The sequence below is a fragment of the Mastomys coucha genome, unplaced genomic scaffold, assembly GCF_008632895.1.
Source record: "Mastomys coucha isolate ucsf_1 unplaced genomic scaffold, UCSF_Mcou_1 pScaffold6, whole genome shotgun sequence".
In the NCBI taxonomy this organism is placed as follows: domain Eukaryota; kingdom Metazoa; phylum Chordata; class Mammalia; order Rodentia; family Muridae; genus Mastomys; species Mastomys coucha.
The window spans coordinates 620,473-629,012 of record NW_022196912.1 but is presented as its reverse complement, the minus strand read 5'-3'; the positions used below and the strand labels follow the sequence as shown (position 1 = coordinate 629,012).

The 8,540-nt window shown below is 39.3% G+C and overlaps 1 pseudogene; it reads right to left on the bottom strand.

Moving 5' to 3' along the window:
* Positions 1 to 5,152: 5,152 nt before the first annotated feature.
* On the bottom strand, positions 5,153 to 7,249 carry LOC116080416 (annotated as a pseudogene).
* Positions 7,250 to 8,540: the final 1,291 nt, after the last annotated feature.

The window sequence follows — 8,540 nt, the reverse complement described above, 5'->3', positions numbered from 1 at the left end:
CAATTGTGAAAATAAGAATCCTGCTGTAGTATTAAAATTAAATGTACCAAACGTTTCTAACAAAGGAACTGACTTTGCCATGTATAGGCTATCAGTGAAAAGTTTGAAAGCATCAGTCGCAACCTGAAACACATTTAATACTGCTGTTAATTCAGCTAACTGAGCTGAGAGACCAGGAGTCTTTATGACTACCTGTTGATTATTCATAAGATATACAGCTCGTCCTTTAGAGGAACCATCAAAGGCTGTGAAGAAGTCATGTTAGGAAATATTACTTCATGCACATTTAAGAATTTTATCAATTTATCCTGAGGATAATGATTATCTATAATTCTATGAAGTCCTATCTGAGCAAGCAACCAATCTGTAACCAGGAATCTTGCTCTAAAGTAAAAGGCTGATTGATAACATCTGACTACTTGCAAAAATAAGTCAGTGCTTGCTTTCTACCAAGCATTATCATATGAGCTACTGCTTCATAATATGGCAAGATATTACATGTAGGAGACATCCTTGAATGTGTATCCACATGAAAGGTGCTTTTTGTCATAACAATGCTGTAGGAACCTAAGCTGTATTGAAAATTAACAAGTGCAAAGGTAAAGAATAATCTATATAAGTAACAAATTGATTTTCCATAGCTCTTTCTACCTGCTATAAAGCTGACATTCCTTCTCTAGTTAAAAATCTGGGAGAATTTGGATCAGAATTACCTCTTAGAATCTCAAATAAAGGTTTCAATTCTCCCATAGTAAGCTTTAAATAGGGACAAAGCCAATTAATATACCCTAATAATTTTTGAAAATCATTTAAAGTTTTTAATCTGTCTCTACAAATAACTATCTTTTGATGAATAATGGATTGATTCATGAGTTTAAATCCTCAATAACTATATGGATCGTAAGTTTGCACCTTTTCTGGAGCTATCTGCAATCCCTTTTTAGCTAAGGCAACTTGTAAGTCTCTATAACATAAAAGAACATCCTGGGGATTTTTTCCTGCTAAGAGGACATCATCTGTGTAGTGGGCAATATATATCATTGGCCATTTTTTTCTTATAAGATCAATGACTTGTACCAGAAATTTTTGACATAACATAGGACTATTAGCCATTCCCTGAGGAAGGACTCTCTATTGATATCTTTTCATAGGTTCTTTGAAATTAATAGATGGAACACTAAAAGCAAATCTCTCACAATCCTCAGGATGCAAAGGAATTGTAAAGAAACAGTCTTTTAAATCCATAACTGCCTGGCAGGCTCACTGCCGACAGAACCAGTTGAGAGGGAGAGAACCTGGTCCAACAGAGCCTCTCAGGGCTGAGCTGGGTGGTGAGTGTCACAGCTCAGATCTCCTGCCTCCAGAAAATAACCACCCTGAGCCGGGAGTCTGTCAAAGCAGGAACTCATTTTTATGTATCAATCCTTTCTTTATAAAGGGCTGAGAGAAGAGGCAGAGTTTTCTGCTGAGGTGAGATAACCTAGGGGGAGGAGAAAGTTGACGAAGAGTATGGGGTGACTGAGGGAGCCAACAAAGCTACTCTACATCAGCAGGGGCTAGGCAAAGGCAGACTTAAGCAGGTTGTGCTGAGTCACTCCAGTACGGAAATGACTGAGACAGTTTATAAAACTTGAGCCAGGCTCAGGTTTGTCCTCAAGGCCCAAACCAGGACTAAATAGAGCCCAACACATAGCTATTTTATAATATACTTTTGGAATTGCCACTGGAGATGGAAGACCAGTTTGCAATGCTCCCATAACAACCATTGTTACATTTACCTTTCTTAGATCTTGTAACAATCTCCATTTACCTGATTTTTTCTTAATGATAAATATTGGCTTATTCCATGGGGAATTGGATTCCCTCAGATGTCCTGCTTCCAATTGCTCCTGCACTAGCAAAGAAGCAGCTTCTATCTTTTCTTGAGATAAAGGCCACTGATCAACCCAAACTGGAATATTATTAATCCATTGAATTTTATCTGCATGGGGCACAGGCAGGTCTTTTGCTAGTGATAGATTGTACCCAGTATACATTAGAAGAACCAAAACAACTCTTTCCTCTCTCTTTTTTAACAAAATTAGAAGGCATTGGATACAGAGGAATTAAAATAAGCTGAGCAATTCTCTGATTAGCAGGTACTGTAATAATGCCATGAGGTGAAGAAGCCATAATCTTAATCTCCCCCTGATAATCACCATCAATAACACCTGGATAAATCTACAATCCTTTCACAATTGAGCTACTTCTCCTAATAAGCAACTCCCAAGTCTCTGTAGGCAAGGGCCCAAAGACTCCAGTAGGCAGAATTTGAACTCCCATTTCTGGTGTTAATACTGTGTGGCAGGTGGAACAAAGGTCCAATCCTGCACTTCCTGGGTTGCCCTGAAAAGTTCAAAGATGAATTTCCTTGGCTGGGTGGCAGCCTCATGGCCCCATATGCTGCCTGTTGTTTTAAAAGGGGGGCCTGAGGCTGCCCCCTCCACTCGTTTCCCAACAAGTTATTGTCTTGAAAACCTCTTTTAAATCTACAGTCTCTGGCCCAATGCTTCCCTTTCCTATAATGAGGACAGATTCTCGGGGCAACACCTGACTGCTGCATGTTTGTGACTCCTAATTTCTTAGGGCAATCATATTTAAATTGATCCATACTACCACATTTAAAACATCCTGTATTCTCCTGTCTTTGCATCAACATCTCTTGAACCATAGTTCCCTGCAATGCAGCAACCATTTTTCTGCAAGTTGATTTCAAACTCCAATTTACTTAATTGTAAATCTCTCTGTTCCTTCTTTCCCATCATAATGGACCTAGAATTAACAGATGAAAGCAACTCCTCTCCACAAGACTTGGAAGTTCTGCTTTCTATAGAAGTATTTTGACTCTCTTCTCTTTCCGTATCTGTGCTCTCTGATTCTTGTGAGCTCAATTCACTTTCTGACACTCTATCTCTCTTCTCTATAATCTCCTTCACAAGTGCCCAAAGGTGGAGAGTGAATTTTTCTGCCTGATTTTTCCTCAGAGCTTTTCCAATTTTTTCCAATGTTCTTTTATTTAAATTACTTACTTCATGAATCCACGGGCAACAAGATTCTATCTCATCTGAGAGATCTTTCAATGCATTTTTTCCACCCTCATTCCTCTTGCCTGAAGCAACTTATTTATACTCTGTATCGCTGCTTTTGACTCATTCAAACCCATACTTACTGTCATACCCCCTAGGTGAATTAAAACACAGGGTCAGCGCCAATCCAACCTAGGCCCATACCCTTCTTACACTGCAATGCTAATATAAAAATAAGACTAGTGCTAGCATCAAAATTACCTACCATGCAGAATGGTGTATAATCTTTCATTCTTACCTTCTGAATTTTTAGGCAGAGCTCTGCTTTTTTGACAGTATGTCCTTTATAAATCCTCCATACCTGAGTCCACATTCAGGCGCCATCTGAAACTGCTCACAGTTTCACACACTAGGTTCTTCTCAGCCAGGAGAGAATAAAGGACCTGAAATAAAGGGTTTGAAATACAAAGAGAAAACATGAAGCCAAGTTGAGTCCCAATCAAGGCTCCACTTTACTGAGAATAAATCAGGGTTTTTATAGTCACAGGGGAAACTGAAAACCAGTCTCTAGATTACACTACAAAGAAAGTTCAGGTGCCAAAGTCCCTAGGCTCAGAAGGTCTTCAGGTGGCTGGCTGGCATACTCAGGCAGTGGGCTTGCTCAGGCAGATTCTTCAAAGAGAAACAAACAGTCAACAGAGAGCATCTGTCTTAGCTCCCAGGTGTTAGCCCCAAAGCAGAGGCTGCCAGAATTCCAATGACTGAAGTGAAGAGGGAAGGTAACACCTTGGTATGTGCTATGCCATATTGATAAAATCAAGTATTCCTAAAGAAAGCATATCAGTTGTGAAAGACTATGAGAAGAGTATGTGTATTTCTGACTCATGAGGCAATGAAGTTTGTTATGAGCTACTGTGAATGAATGATTAGGGTTTTTTTTAATACATAAAAGTACGAAATGACACATAAAATATTAACTTGAGAAGAAAAAAGAGATCATGACTATAAACTTATGTTCATTCTTTTTCTATTATATTGAGAAGTCAACAACTTACTATTCTTTCTAATAGAGAGAAATAAACAACATTTGAATCTGTCATATACAGATTAATATTCTAATAGCATTTATTTCTGAGTTTAAAAGACATATGACTTTAAAAGTAGTTTCTCATTGAGCTGGGGTAACTGCTCAGTGGTTAAGTTTTAATCTGGTGCACTTGATGTCTTCTGTTCAACCCCAGTAGCTGAAAAACATCCAAAATATTAAGCATGCTAACTAAACTAATAAAGATATGCTGGTAAGTAATTTGTTATATTTTCTTATTTTCTTTTTCATTCTTTTTGTTTTCAGTTACTGCAGCACTTTTCTTTTTCTTTACACAATGACGTGTTGCTGGGGCCTAATGTTTTCACTGAACAGTAGAAAACCAAAACTTGTCATTTCTTTAAAAATTTGAGTACAAAAATATCTTACATAAATTAAGAGGATGAATACATTTACAGATGTTGATGCAAATGTTCTCAACTCAAGGCAAGTAACAATCCGTGGTGGTCAGGAGGGAAAAAAAAAAAAAAAACAGAACAGAAACTGAGTTCTAAGGCTTAGAATTTCCCATGCTGTGAGAACAAGAAGTAAGAAGTAACTGGTTCAGAAACTGTTGTCAGCCTCCAGAAATCCTGGAAGTTGGCTGCTTGTTAATATCCTGCACGGATCACTACGTGGTACTCAAAGAGATCCATTAGCCTGGGGATTTCTCTTCCACAGCGTGCTCTCCCTAGCCACCAAGTGACTGAGTCACATGAATTAAGAACTAAATCGAGATATGCACAGGTTACTAAACATATACGAAGGGCACAGTTAACTTGAATACGAGGTCAAAAATCAACAAGTTCTATGATCCAGTACTGATATCAGATATAAGCTTCAAGGAGAAATTTCTTTCCAAAGGCTTATTCCAGTTTCATGAGGTGTTTCCATTTGCGATGGTAAATTGATAATTCAGAATTAGATCATGCAGCAGATGCCTGGCACCTGCTCAGTCCATCTTGAAGCATTTGTGGTGGACAATGGAGAGGCCCGGCTAGTCCTACTCCTGCATGCTAATCCACATATGTTGGAAGGTGGACAGTGAGGAGAGGATGGAGCTGACAATCCAGAGAGAGTACTTGTTCTCATGGAGAGCAATGATCTTCATCTTTATTGTGTTGGGTGCTAAGACTGTAATCTCTTTCTGTATCCTGTCAGCAATGTCTGGATACATGATGGTACCACCAGGTTGCATGTTACTACACAGGGGCACAAATACAGGTCTTTGCAGATGTTCACATCACACTCCATAATGGAGCTGAAAGTGGTCTCATGGATGCCACAGGAGGCCATGCCTAGAAAGGAAGGCGGGAAGAGTGTCTCTGGACACCTGAATGGCTCATTACTGATGGTGATCACTTGCTCATCAGGAATCTCATAACACTTCTCCAAGGAGGAAGATGATGCATCAGTAGCCATTTTTTGCTCAAATTCCAGGGCAACACAGCACAGCTTCTCCTTTATGTCATGAACAATTTCGCTCTCAGCAGTGGTGGTAAAGCAGTGGCCCAGTTTAGTCAGGATCTTCATGGGGTAGTCTGTCAGGTCCCATCCTGCCAGGTACAGATGCAAGACAGCATGGGGAAGGGCATAGCCCTCGTTGATGACCACTGTGTCTGTGACCCTGTCAAGAGTCCATGACAATAACAGTGGTGCACCCAGATGCATACAAGGACAGCACCCCTGAATGGACACTTACATGTTTGGGGTATTGAAAGTTTCAAACAATATCTGCATCATCTTCTCTTGGTTTGCTTTGGAGTTTGGGAGGCTTCAGTCAGAAGTATCAGATTCTCCTCAGGGGCACAGGATGGTGGAATAGCATAAAGAAGCACAGTGTAAACAAGCGACACAGTGTGATCTTATATTTTATTTTTCATTTACCTAATTTATAATTTGACTTTCCCATATAAAAAGCAGCACTATTATAAATAAGGCTGCTATAAACATGGTGGAGCATGTGTCCTTATTACATGTTGGAGCATCTTTTGGGTATATGCCCAGGAGTGCTATATCTGGGTCCTCCGGTAGAACTATGTCCAATTTCCGGAGGAACCGCCAAACTGATTTCCAGAGTGGTTGTACCAGTTTGCAATCCCACCAGCAATGAAGTAATGTTCCTCTTTCTCCACAACCTCTCCAGCATCTGCTGTCCCCTGAGTCTCTTATTCTAGCCAATCAGAGATTGCAGAGATTAACTATGAAGCAGAGACTGAAGGAAGGACAAGCCAGCCTAATATAGCTATCTCCTGAGAGGCTCTGACAGTACCTGACTAATACAGATGTAGAAGCTCACAGCCATCCATTGAACTGAGTACTTGGTCCCCAATGAAGGAGTTAGAGAAAGGAGTTGAGGGGTTTGCAGCCCCTTAGGATGAACAACAATATGTACTAACTAGCACCCTCAGAGCTCCCAGGGTCTCAACCACCAAACAAGGACTGCACATGGTGGGTCTGATTGTTCTTGCAGCATGTGTATAGTAGAGGATTGCAAATTTGATCATCAATATGAGGAAGGTCCTCGGCCCTGTGAAGGTTCTGTGCCCCAGTGTAGGGGAATGCCAGGGCCAATAAGTGGGAGAGGGTGGGATGGCAGGCATGGGGAGGGGGGACCTCAGCCCTGTGAAGGTTCTGTCCCTCAGTGTAGGGGAATGCCAGGGTCAAGAAGTGAGGAGGGTTGGGTGGCAGGCATGGGGAGGGGGGAGGCAACAGGGGTTTGTTCTTGTTGTTTTTGTTTGTTTGTTTGTTTTTTGGAGGGGAAACTGAGAAAGGAGAATTTACATGTAAATAAAGAAAATATCTAAAAAAAAGCAGCACTAAATATCTGATAAATTTAGAAACAGAGAACTTATACTAATTAGATGCACATTTTTTTTTTTTTTTATCCTTATTCTACCACACTGCTTGGCTTAAAGAAAGCACTACTAATTAATCATATTATTATTCATTTAAAACCATCACAGCTTTAAAAAACTCTCAGAAAAAAACTTATCAAGTGATAATTATTTTTTAAAAACTTTAATTTATTTATTTGTTATTTTTTGAGGTTATATTATAATTACATACTGTTGTAGGAATTATTAAAAAATGAATCCATCCCGCAAACTTCCTTTCATGGAGGAACACATTCTAGTGCTGGTATCGAAGAGTTTGTGAGGTAGATTCATTTTTTAAATATTCCCACAACATACTTATTCTTTTCTCCTTCCCTCTCAAAAATCTTCTATATAACACTCATTGCTTCTTTCATGGCCTCTTTTTTGTTTGTTTGTTTTTTTTTGTTTTTTGTTTTCCAAGACAGGGTTTCTCTGTATAGCTCTGGCTTTCCTGGAACTCACTCTGTAGATCAGGCTGGCTTAGAACTCAGAAATCTGCCTGCCTCTGCCTTCCAAGTGCTGGAATTGAAGGTATGTGCCACTATTATCTTGCTATATTGTAACTTTTATGTATGTTTGAACAGCTGACCATTTGGTATTGGATAACCAATTGGTGTGCTCTTCCCTAGGGAAAACTATTTCTCCTACAGGTAAATTCTTATTTTTTTTATTAGATATTTTCATTTACATTTCAAACATTATCACCTTTCCTGGTTTCCCCTCTGAAAACCCTCTATCCTCCTCTTCTCTCCCCCGCTCACCAACCCACACACTCCCGCTTCCTGCAAGTGATAATTATTGGCACAAAAATCAAATCAATTTTTATTCTTGGTCAAGTTGGATCTAAATTCATTCAGGTGAAAATCCTCCTTAGTAAAAGTGTAATTTGACACTTTTCCCAGTGATTACAATTAACCATCAAATATTTTTCATATACTTTATAATATTTCTGATAGAGGTTGACCTCAGGAGCTTACAGAACACTAGAGTATACAAATCTAATTAGAAAGACTGGCTTCCTGCAATAATTAAAAAGACCCAAATCTATAACGAGTATGTAGCACATAATTAATACTTACAAAAAAAATCAATTATTCAGCAAAATTGACCTAAATGCCATGGGGAAACAGGCAGAGTTTCAGTGATATACAAATGACAGATAGGTATGAGATGGTATTCAAACCTCAGAAACTAACAGATTAAAACAAGAGTGTGACAGCAAAGCCACTGATGGGTTCGCTATGCCCCAGTAAATAACTTTCTACCCAAGCTCTGGCAGGAAGCTTAGTGGGTCAAACTGAAAAGAGGCATGAAAATAGGAGGGAGCTATTTGGAAGAAGGATTTTGAAGGAAGAGGGCTATAAAACAGAATGTTGGATGAAAACAACTAAAATTTATTGCACAAATACAGGAAACTGTCAAGCAATAAAAATAATGAGGACAGAGAATGCTAAGAACCCTGCTGTTGAGGAAGAGACCATTCCTAGGTATGTTTCCAGAACCATAATGGTG